Raw genomic sequence first — 12436 nt, 5'->3', positions numbered from 1 at the left:
TGGGTGACTGTGAGCACAGAACACAAGAAAGGATTCTATCTCTAAGACTGAAATTGGGTTGGGATTTTGTCTCTTAGGACCGTCTTTTCAAGTTAAAATAAAAAAAAATAAAAAGAAGTATGGGAATTCTGTAAAAAAAAAAAAACAAAGTGGCTGTACCATTTTGCTAAAAATAAATAAAAAGAAGTATGGGAATTCTGTAAAAAAAAAAAAACAAAGTGGCTGTACCATTTTGATTCCAGTTTTCCATTCATTCCCACCAACAATGAATGAGAGCTATTTTTGTTCCACATCTTCGCCAGCCTTATGGTATGGTCAGCATTTTAGACTTTGACCATTCTAGTAGGGGTGTAGTAATGTCTTATCGTTTTAATGTGCAATTCCCTAATGCATATGATGTTGAGCTTCTTTTCATATGCTTATTTGCCATCTCTACATTTTCTTTGGTGAGATGTCTATTCAGGTCTTTTGCTCACTTTTTAACTGGGTTGTTTGTTTTCCTATTATTGAGTTTTAAAAGCTCTTTGTATATTTTGGATAATAGCTCTTTAACAAATGTATCTTTTGCAAATATTTTCCTTCAGTCTGTGGTTTGTCTTATTTTCTTGATGGCATCTTTCACAAAGTAGAAGTTTTTAATTTTAATAAAGTCCAGCTTATCAATTATCTCTTTCATGGATTGTGTCTTTAATGTTGTATCTAAAAAGTAATCACCATACTGAAGGTCATCTAGATTTTCTGTTATCTTCCAGGAGTTTTATAGTGTTGTGCTTTACATTTAGGTCAATGATCCATTTTGAGTCGATTTTTGTAAAGGATGTAGGATCAGTGTGTAATTTTTTTTTGCATGTGGATTTCCAGTTGTTCCAGCACTATCTGTAGAAAAGATTATCTTTTTCTCCATTGCATTGCCTTTGCTTTTTTGTCAAAGATCAGTTTACTTTATTTATGTGGGTCTACTTCTGGACTCTCTATTCTGTTCCATTGGTCTGTTTGTCTGTTCTTTTGTCAATACCACACTGTCTTGATTACTGTAGCTTTATAATAAGGTGTGTGTGTGTGTGTGTGTGTGTGTGGGTGTGTGTGTGGGTGTGTGTGCATGTGTGTAGGCACCACACCACTTTGTTTCTTTGGTTTTCCACCTTCACTGTTGGACCATGCAAGTTCAGTCTCCCACTTGCCTGGCTACTTTGTGATCCCTCACTGAAGATGGGTCTCAGGCTCTGAGGAGAGACTCAGAAGAAAGGCAGGGTCCCCAATAGCCAGCCAGGTCCCCAGAAAATGGATCAAGTACTAGCAAGCAGAGACTCTTGGTCATGTCCCCCAAATAGGGCCTGTGTCTCCTCTTGCCAGCCTCCCACCCTTCACCTGCTCCTTGCAGGGGACAGGCCAGCCCCTTGGTGATTTTGGGGGCCGACAGTGGTTCTTTCTAAACATCCTGCTGCTATTCATGTGGAATATATCCCTTCTCCCTGGGGGACATCAGGCTGAAGCCACTGTTCCACCCCACATTCCATTCTAATATTCCTTTCAGAAACATCTTTGAGTAAAGAGGGTGCCAAAACCCAAAAGGAACTAAAGACATTTATTCCGCCCAATGGGACAGATGGCCATACTGTAATACTCCCTTTGTCCCCAGGAAAAGCTGAAAGCAGATCTAACTAACTACCTCTCCCTGGAGCCCCCAAATACATACAGCTTCCAACACCAGCAAGGGGGCCCAGCCAACCCACTCAAATCAAAGAAAAAACTAAAACATGACAATAAAAAGATGACCAGCAAACAATGAAAGAGAACATCTTTGGTCCTGCAGCTTTCTACAGGAGACCAGATGGTTGATGTCTGCTTCTCTCTGCCCAAAGGCCAGGAAGTAACACAAATATGCCCTTGGATTAAGAGTAGGCACTGTGGGAGCCAGAGCAAAGGGCATTCTGGCCAAGCCAGGGGGTAACTCAGGCCTCCAACCCTCTCCAAACCAGTCCTCCTTCCTCCTGGCCCCTTCAGCACCCCCATCAGCCACCAACCAGGGTGAGGCCATTGTAGAGGGCCCACTTCCACATGTAGTAGGTGGAGTGGACAGTGAGGGGGAAGAGAATGCTGAACTCCTCATAAGAGGGGAAGCTCTTGGACTGGAAACGCTTCTGCAGGAACATCTTGGCCGGGGCCTTGAACTTTGCGTTGGTGATCATGTCCACCACCAGCCCTTGGCCACCCCTACACCCTGCCACTGCCACCACAGGGTAGCTCAACAGGGACCCACTGTGAAGGAAGCCCTGGACTGTGGCCCCTCTCTGGAAGGCCCTTCCTGAGCCTCCACTGGATTCTCTCCTGAAGAAGCCCCACCGGCTGGGTCCCCACAGGTGGGGCCATCACAGCTGTCCCATTTCTGCCAGCTTCCTTCTCCCACTTCTCCTCAGTCTACTGCCCCCCTTTGCCCATGGTGGGGGCCTGCATCTGGAGTTTGGACAAGACTCTGGGCCAGTCCCAGGCAAGACTCTTCCAGACCCAAAAGGTAGAAGGTGAAAAGCTGGGGTAGTGGAGGCAGAAGTGACAGAAGGGGAGATGCCTACTCAGCACCTGCTTGTTGACAGCCCTGAGCAGACACCTATCAATGGGACATGGGCATCTTCAAGGACAGGAGCTCCCAGGGTACAGATGTCCCCCTTCCCGTTGCTTTTCCTGCCACCTCTCTCACCTCATCCTTCCAAGGGAACAGTGCGCCTTCCCCATCAGACACTGGCTGAGGAGCCTCCACGGTTGAGAGGACTGGTATCAGCTTGCAGCTGGGATTCCATTAGAGGACCTTTTCCTGCCAGCTGTAGTAGGTGGACCACAAGATGCTAGGGATCCTATGTTTGAAGCAGCAATGGGGCACCGGTGTGTTCAGGGAAATGCGATGCTCTAGACACAACTTGGCCCACTGCACTAAGATCATTCAAGGGCTTGACACCACCTGCAGGGAGCACCCCAGCCCCTTGGCAACCTGCTCCTCTAGCAGCTTCTCCAGATCCTCCATGGCCAGCATCTCCTTGGGGGCCAGGGCCAGGCAGGGGCCAGAGCCCAGCAGCTTGTGCTTCCGGGCATAGTAGGTGGAGCGGGAGATGTCACAGAACCTCTGGAGAAGCTGCTGCAGTGGTATAACACTCCCATGGTGGGAGCTGTCCTGCAGGAAATGCATGGCCAACAAGTGGGTGATCACCTTCTGCCAGTGCTCCTGAGACTGCCATTGCCAGCTATAGAAGGTGCTCTTGGTGACACTGGGGTGCTTACAGAGGTGGGAGTAGCTGAGGCCAGGTTCCCAGTTGAGCAACTCCAGGGTCTTGGCCTGCAGTGGCAGAGGGGCCAGGGCTGGAGGAGCAGGGGCCAGGCTGGAAGCCTCCACTTCCTCCAGTCCCACCACAGGGACAAAGTACTAGTGGCAGAAGAGGCAGCTGGTGAGAGGCTGGCCAGCCCACAAGATGTGCAGCGTGGAAGGCATGTGGTCACAGTGGCAGGGCTGGATGACACAATTAAAGTTGGGCTGGATCTTGAGGTTTCACATGGGGTAGATGGAATAGATGTTGCACTAAAGGACAGAGGCCAGGGCATACAAGTGCCATACATTGGAGAAGCTACTAGGGAAGAGGTGGCCTTGACGCTTGCATCAGATATGTCCTCCAGCATGGCAGACAGCAGGCTAGTCATCTCAGGGGGCTCCTCAGAGCACAGGGAGTAGCGCACAGCCTGCAGCATCATTTTGGACTTGATCATGCCCTGCAGGTAGTAGCATCTGTACAGCAGCATCTCTACCACAGTGCACACCTGCAGCTCCAGGCTGAGGTTCACGTCCCCCCACAGCAGCATGCTGGCCACCTCAAACAGCAGGCTGCTCTTGCCCTTACACACCAGTGGCAGCATGTTCCATGGAGCATCCTCTGGGTACAGGCTCAGGGCCACCAAGTCCATCTCCAGCACCTGGCAGCCAGACCCCCTCTCCCAGCAGGTGGGGAGGGTAAAGAAAAGCAGGACCTGCTTGGTCTCAAGGGTGGCACTCACAAGACCCTCCCAGCCCTTGGACTCTATTGCCTCCTGCAGCTCCTGCAGCACCTGCTGCCCCAGCTGGTCCCAAGAAGTCATCCTTGAGGGTGGCCCAGAGACCTGGGTGTATCCACTTCTCTCTCCACCTTCCAGCCTGGGACATTTAAGTCACCCTGTGGGGAAAGGCTTTCCCAGGCAGCATCCCCAACTGAGTTCCACTCCCACTCCAAAACCAGTTTCATATCTGGGGCTCAGGCGTCTCAAATAATCCCAGGATAAACCAGTCCCATCTGCCTGTCTCATCCCTGCTGGTGGGGTAGGTGAAGGCCACAAGATTGTAGCTTTACCCTCAGAGGCTTTCCTGCTTGGCTTTACCCCTTCGGAGTGCTGTGGGTCTATAATAACTCTTGATGTAAGGTAGAGCTGGTCCTCCAACTTTGTTCTTCTCCTTTAATACTGTGTGGGGTATTTTGGGTCTTCTACCTCTTCCTATAAACTTTAGAATCAGATTGTCAATATCCATAAAATAATTTCCTGGGATTTTGATTGGTATTGTGTTAAATCTATAGATCAAGTTGGAAAGAATTAACATCTTTACAATACTGAGTCTTCCTGCCCATGAACATGTAATATCTCTTCATTTATTTGGTTCTTTGATTTCTTTCATCAGAGTTCTATAGTTCATCTCATACAGATCTTGTGCATATTTTGTTAGATTTATTCTAAGTATTTCATTTTAGGGGGTGCTAATGCAAATGGTGGTATGTTGATTTCAAATTCTACTTGTTCATTGCTAGTATATAGAAAAGCAAATGATTTTTGTATATTAACCTTGTATCCTGCAGTCTTGATATAATTGCTTATTCGTTCCAGCAGTATTTTTGTCATTTCTTTTGGATTTTCTACATAAACAATAATGTCGTCTGAGAACAAAGAGTTTTACTTTTTCTTTCCCAATTGGTATACCTTTCATTTCCTTTTCTTGTCTTATTTGCAGTGATAAGAAACATTTTCTTTCTCTTTCTTATTTGCTGTTCATATTATTATCTGTTCTACTTGTGGTTTTTATTCTTTCTTGTGTATTTATGGTGATATATATTGATCTTTTGATTCCAGATGTATTTGTTGAAGGGCCAGTCTTTTGGCAGTGAATTCCCACAGTTTTTACTTGTCTGGGAAAGATACAATTTCTCCATTTCTGAAGGAAAGCTTTGCTGGATAAAGTATTCTTGGTTAGCAGGCTGTTTTGTTTTGTTTTGTTTTGCTTTGCTTTTTTAGCACTTTGAATATGTCATCCCACTCTCTGTAGGATTTCTGTTGAGAAGTCTGCTGTTAGCCTGATGGGGATGCCCTTATAGGTGATTTGCTACTTTTCTCTTGCTGTTTTTAGAATTCTTTGTCTTTAACTTTTGGCAATTTGAATATAATGTGTCTCAGGAAGGTTCTTTTTGGGTTGAATCTGTTTGAGGATCTTGAACTTCTTGGATCTGTGAGATTGTATCTCTCCCAATATTTGGGAAGTTTTCAACTACTATTTTATTAAATAGTCCTTCAATGCCTTTTCCTTTCTCTTCTTCCCTTCAGTACACTCCTAATATGGATGTTTGTGCGCTTAAGATTATCAGAAAGATCTTGTAGGCTTTCTTATTTTTTTTAATTCTTTTTTCTTTCTTTGGTGTTTTTTGTTGGTTGGTTGGTTGGTTGGTTGGTTTTTTGCTCCAACTGTGTTAATTCAAAAGCATGTCTTTAGTTCAGAAATACTTTCTTTTGCCTGCTGCTTAGGCACTTGGTTGTATTTTTTATTTCATTGAATGGATTCTTCAGTTCTCAGATTCCTACTTGGTTCTTTTTTATTATTTCTATCTCTCTGTTGAAGTTCTCATACATCTCCTGGATTTTTTTTCCTACTTCATTGTGATTTATGTCTATTTTTTCATTTTATCGTATTGAGTTTCCTTAATATTGCTATTTGGGATTCCTCTTCTGGTGATTCACTGGTTTCCTGTTGTTTGGGGTCCAAACTTGGAGAACTGTAAACTTCTTTCAGAGGAGCCATGTTTTTCTGTTTTTTCATGCTTCGCATATCGCTGCACTAATGTCTGGGCATCTGGTGGTGTAGTCACTTCTTTTAATTTTTAAAGTGGTTTTTGAAGGGAGAGACTCTTACCTGTAGAGTGTTTTGTATTGATAAGAGGGTTGGGCTTCCTGTGTTTGATTCAGGGTAAGCATGGTAGTAAGAGTCAGCTTGCTCCCCGTACCTTTCTCTGCTGGTGTGGGTGGGCCACTGTATCAGATGGGACAATGGGCTTTCAAGAAAGGTGGCATGGATCTAGGCCACTTACACACCCCTGGCATGCTCTCTGTTGATGCTGGTGGGCTTGCTGTGTCAGGCAGACATCTGAGTTCCCAGGTCAGGAGGGCATGGATCCAGGCATCCAATACAAGGGAATGGCACAGATCCTGTTCACTGTTCACTGGGGCAAGGGGCAGAACATTGAGTCGGGTGGGGTTCTCAGCTCTCAGGGGAGGCGAATGTCGATCCAGACAACTGGCACACTACCCCCTCTCTCTACTGGCACAGGCAGTTCTCCTATGTTGAGCAGGGCTCTGAGCTCCCGGGGCGGGGAGGGGAGGAGGATGTATGTCTAGGCGGCTAGCATGCTCCCCACCCCGCACTCTCTGCTGGGTGTGCAGGACCAGTGGGTCAGCAGGACTCTGTGCTCTCCCAGTTCCTATCCCCAAATGGCAATTTCCAGTGGCAGCCTGGGACCGAGAGGTGTACAGGTGACTCTACATATAGTTCCCCTCTGGGAAAATATATAGTTGTGTGGGCTATTAGCCACTCTACATGCTGGGTTTACCATCCATGAGGCCCATGCAGTTACACTGCCGCCTGATTTGCAGGCATCTATGGCAGGAACACCAGCCACCAGGCCCTCCCCCACACTCCACCTACCTTGACCCAGCAGTGCAGGGTTTCTCAAGTCTCCATGCCAGTCTTGGTCAGGAGTTTCTCCCGTCCTATGTTGCTGTCTCAAGTTTCAGGTTTTGGGGGGGGGAGTTCTCACTGTTTAACTGAATTCCATTGTTTTCTCTTAGACACTGTACTCTGTGGGCTACTATTTGTTGTTTCTGGCTTTTCTTGCATTTAAGCAAGGGCTGGCTGTCTCTAGTCAGCCATCTTGTTGGAACTAGCTCCTTTTCTCCTCTTGTTGCGTTAGCTAAAACTTCCAGCATGATGTTGAAAAACACTGGTGAGAGGGCACATTTTTGCCTTGTTCCTGACCTTAGTGAGAAAGCTGTTAGTTTCTCACCATTAAGTATGATGTTAGCCATAGGTATTTTGTAGATATTCTTTGTCAAGTTGAGAAAGTTTCCCTCTATTCCTAGTTTGCTGAGGGTTTTTATCATGAGTGGGTGTTGGATTTTGTCAGATGCATTTTCTGCAACTATTGATATGATTGTGTGATTTTCCTTCTTTAGACTGTTGATGTGATAGACCACATTAATTGATTTTCAAATATAGATCCAGCTTTGCATACCCAAAATAAATCCTACTTGGTCATGGCATGTATAATTCTTTGTGGATTTGTACATAGATACATTGTGGATTCAATTTGCTAATATTTTCTTGAGGATTTTTACATCTATACTCATGAGTGATATTGAGCTGAAGTTTTCTTTTTTTTTTTGGTCTTTTGTCTTTTTCCATGTCCGGCAATGGATTGCAACCCTCAGTGTTGCCCCCGTACCGGACTGGGGACCGGCAATGGGATTGCAACCCTCGGTGTTGCTCCCGCGCCTCGCTCAGCCAGTGAGCGGGAACCGGTCTGTATGTGGGATCCGAACCCTCGGGCAGGAGCACCACCGTGCTTCCCAAGCGGTGCACTCAGAAATCAATTAAACAGAGAAATGTGACAGAGAGAGAAAGAGAGAGAGGGGGAGAAATAGAGAAAACAAAATAAAATGCTATTCTTGGAAGAAAAACAAAGATGAAAATACAAAAATCTCTAGCAAAACTAATCAGGAAAAAAGTTAAAAAGTGCAAACAGAAAATTAAGAAAACAAATGAGAAATACCTGGAGACCCAAAAGAGATTTAAGGAAAACAGTATTATGAATAATCATACAACTTAAACTAGACAACTTAAACAAAATGAATAGATTTCTGGAAAAATATAAAATTTCAAAATTGATTTTAAAACATTAAAAGCTTCCATCATTTAGCTATTGTAAATGGAGCTGTAGTAAACATGGGAGTGCAGGTATCCCTTTGACCTGATATTTTCCAGTCCTCTGGATATATCCCCAGTAGTGAGATTGCTGGATCATATGGAAATTCTATCTGTAGTTATTTAAGGAAACTCCATACTGTTCTCCACAAAGTCTGTACTAATTTACAGTCCCAGCAACAGTGCAGGAGGGTTCCTCTTTCTTCACATCCTCGCCAGCATTTGTTATTCTCTTTTTTATAATATCCAATCTGATTGGAGTGAGGTGATATCTCAAAGTGGTTTTAATTTGCATTTCCCTGATGATTAGTGATGCTGAGCACTTTTTCATGTACATATTGGCCTTTTGTCTGCCTTCTTTTTGAGAAATTCAGCTTCTTTGCCCATTTTTTGATTGGATTATTTGGTTTTTTGCTGTAGAGTTGTCTGAGCTCTTTGTATATTCTGGATATTAATCTCTTGTCAGATACATGTTTTGCAAATATTTTCTCCCATTCTGTTGGATGTCTTTTTACTCTATTTTTTTTTTCCTTTTTGTCTTTTTTCGTGTCCGGCAACAGATCGCAACCCTCAGTGTCGCGCCCGTACCGGACCGGGACCGGCAACGGGATCGCAACCCTCGGTGTTGCGCCCGCACCCCGCTCAGCCAGTGAGCGGGAACTGGTCTGTATGTGGGATCCGAACCCTCGGCGGGAGCGCACTGTAGCAGTGTGCCACCGGACCGGCCCCTTTTTTTTTCTTTTTACTCTATTGATTGTTTCCTTTGCTATGCAGAAGCTTTTTAGTTTGATATAATCCCATTTGTTTATTTTTTCTTTTGTTGCCTGTGCTTTGGGGGTGTTGTTCATGAAGTCATTGCCCAGTCTTAAATCCTGGAGCATTTCCCCTGTGTTTTCTTCTAGGAGTTTTAAGGACTGCATAAAGAAATTATAGTATATATACACAATGGAATACTACTCAGCCATAAAAAAAAAAAAAAAAATGAAATTCTATCATTTGCAGCAATGTGGATGAGCCTGGAGAAGATTATTGTAAGTAAAACAACCCACGTACAGAAAGAGAAATACTGCATGTTCTCACTCATCACTGGGAGCTGAATACATAAATAAACAAATGAATAATAAAGAGAGACAGAGAAAAAGAAACAAAGAAACAACAATCACAGTAATACGTTGAACTTTTAGAAATCTCGAGATAGAAAAGGGAATGGAAGGGAAAGAGGGAGGGGGCTAATGAGGAATTAGTCAATGGACACAAAGAATGATTGCATATTGTAATGATTAATAAGCTAACTATATTGATTTAACAACCGCACATTGTACACAATTACTGAAAGTCAACGTTGTATCCCACATGTATGTATAATAAAATAAATTTTAAAAAATTAAAAGCTTCACTGCACCGGCAACAAATTAAAAATCAATACCCAGTTATGTAACTATCCTGGGGCCTGGGAGGAGGGGGGTGGGTAACTCCAGGCCCAGAAGAATTTTCAAGTTATAGATACTTCCTAATTCATAGAATTTATTCCAGGAAATTGAAAATAGGGAAAAGCTTCCCACATAATTTCTGTGTCTGGAACAACATTGATACCCAAACCAGGTAAGGACCCAATGAGAAAAACAGGTTACAGGCCCATTGTACTTATGAACATGATTGGCATTCAGACTGTCAGGGATGGCAGGTGGAACACACACCTTTATTTTTGCTCCCTCCAGAAACCCACAAAAATGAACATAAAGAAATGGGGGGGCATCGAACACAGAAATGAGGGGAATGAGAAGATAAAATGGCAAGAAAATTGGGGGAGCTGAAAAGAATATGAATAAGTGGGAAATGACTTAGCTGTGAAAAAAACAGAATTTTTTTTCAGAATTGAAGAAGACAAATCAAGTCTTATTGACACTGCAGTATCACCAAGATGGCTTCAGGGTGGAGGTGTGGGGGAGGATTTCAATTAAGAAAAAATGGTGGAAAGCTGTTTAAGAAGCAGGGAGATCCTTGGATTCCCTTGCCCACCTGTGCAGATGGGTGACCTGCCCACCTTGGCAAAAGACTGGGAGTGAATGCCTTAGATTACAAAGAGTGTTTCTGCAAGTGGCAGGGAAGGGGGTGGGCATGGGCATATTTGAGGATGGAGATGGCATCCTGAAAATCTGAAAACCGTGTGAAGAATGCATACCAGAGCCTGAGAAACACCCAGCCCTCTTCCCTTGTCAGGATCCCAGAAAATTGGCAGCCAGACCTTTTTCCCCTGGTGCATCTTTCCTGAGGATCCTGAGCAGCCCAAGAGGGAAAGCTGAACAATATTGTCAAGGTGCCTCCCCAACCAGATGGCCAAGGACAGCATCCCCTGGGAAGCTCCCAGTGCACAAGCCCCACCACGGGCTCACAGCATTCAATTTCCTTGGGACTTTGAGCAGATAACCTGGCATCACCAGGTTCTGAGAAAAAGCTCTCACGTGAAAGAGAGAAAAAAGAAACTGAACAGAGAATGGGGAAAGCAACTCGGAGGAAACAGGGACCTCTAGGAAGCCATGAGTAAAAACAGGCAATTTGTTGCAAGAGACATTCAGACAACCCAAATGGCCCTTGGAAGTTTAAATATACGTATGATAGCAGAAATTAAAATTTCAATGAAAGGGTTGGAATATAAAGTTGAGAAAATATCCCAAAAAAATAAGAGTAAGAGAGAAGGAGAGATGGTGAGGGAGAAAGAGAGGGAGGAAGAGAGAGAACGAGAACAACAGAAAATCGAAGAGAAAAAACTAAGACGACCGGTCCAAGAGGTTAATATGTGAATAAAAGGACTTCTAGAAAGAGAGAAAACAGAGAGAGGAAAATCATCATCCGTGGACTAATTCAAGACATTTTCTCATGACTTCTTGATGGAAAAGGCCACTCACTGTGCTGAGCAAATGGTTGGAAATGGACACACGCCAAGGCTCATCACTGTGACAGCCCAGGACGCTCACTGGGAACCAAGAGAAAATGCTAATGAAGTGAACACAATAGATCACGTATTATCACACTTACCATAATTGCTTCAGACTTTTCAACAACAGTGGCAGCAAGAAGACAATACAGCAATGCTTTCAAAAGCCTGAGGACAAGTGATGTCCAACTGAGAATTTTGTATCAGTCAAATTATTAGTGTCAAGGTGAAAGAAAGATTTTTCAATATAAAAGTTCTCAAAATTTTTCGTTTCCCCTTTCTCCGGTATTTGCTAAAGGATATGTTCCACCAGTACAAAGGAGTAAACAAAGATACAGGAAAAAACAAAGACAGGAAAATGGCACAGGGGAGTGAGAAAGAAGCCCAAGATCATGGAGAAGAGGGACTCCAAATGACGCTGTGTAGCAGGTGCGGAGCGGAGGACAGGAGGTCCACACCAGGGGAGCAGAAGGCTGCAGGAGCAGAGTTTTAGGAAGATAATCAATAGACTGTCGGACATGTCTGAATTTGGCCAAGAATCTAAAGTTGAATTATATCAGAACATAAAAAATAAAACTTTAAAAAGAATTAGAAATTCCAGTTAAAACAAATTATTATGAGGAAAGAAATATAATAGTGGTTTACTACATGGGGGAAAAGAGAGCAAAGAGCAAGCAAAAGTTGCCTGTTAAGGAAATTTCCTGGAATTCACCCTAACCACTTGGGCTTCTACCACATTGGCCAGAGCTTACTCAAATGACCACCTACCTCCGACTCCAAGAGAATCTGGGAACTACAAACTGGGCACATTGCACCCGAGGACATAAGTCCACATTTTGCGACCATATTAGATTAAGGATAAGTGACAAAAATCTAACTAAAATTAGATATTTGAAAAATTAAAACCACATTTCAAAATAGCTTGTGGTTAAGATTCAGAGAGGAAGCTGGCTGGTTAGCTCAGTTAGTTAGATCTCAGTGTTGTAACACCAAGGCCAAGGATTCAGACCCCCATGCTGGCCAGCTGCCAAAAAATAAAATAAAAAGATTCAGAGAGGAATAGGCTGCTGGAGTGCTCTCTCCTTGCCCGGGAGCAATGTATCTCTCAATGAAAATCCTGACCATGGAAATGTGAGAGTATCCCCTTTAAGTACAGGAGCAAGACAAGCATACTCATCGTCGTGTCTTCTCGCTGGAGTGCTCTCTCCTTGCCCGGGAGCAATGTATCTCTCAATGAAAATCCTGACCGTGGG

At 44.0% G+C, this 12436-nt stretch overlaps 1 pseudogene; it reads right to left on the bottom strand.

The window, feature by feature from the left end:
• Nucleotides 1-2012: 2012 nt before the first annotated feature.
• Nucleotides 2013-4116, bottom strand: LOC103609087 (annotated as a pseudogene).
• Nucleotides 4117-12436: the final 8320 nt, after the last annotated feature.

This window comes from Galeopterus variegatus, unplaced genomic scaffold (genome assembly GCF_000696425.1).
Source record: "Galeopterus variegatus unplaced genomic scaffold, G_variegatus-3.0.2 Scaffold9161, whole genome shotgun sequence".
NCBI lineage: Eukaryota > Metazoa > Chordata > Mammalia > Dermoptera > Cynocephalidae > Galeopterus > Galeopterus variegatus.
Note: the sequence above shows the minus strand (reverse complement) of the source record. Positions and strands in the feature narration are given on the sequence as shown.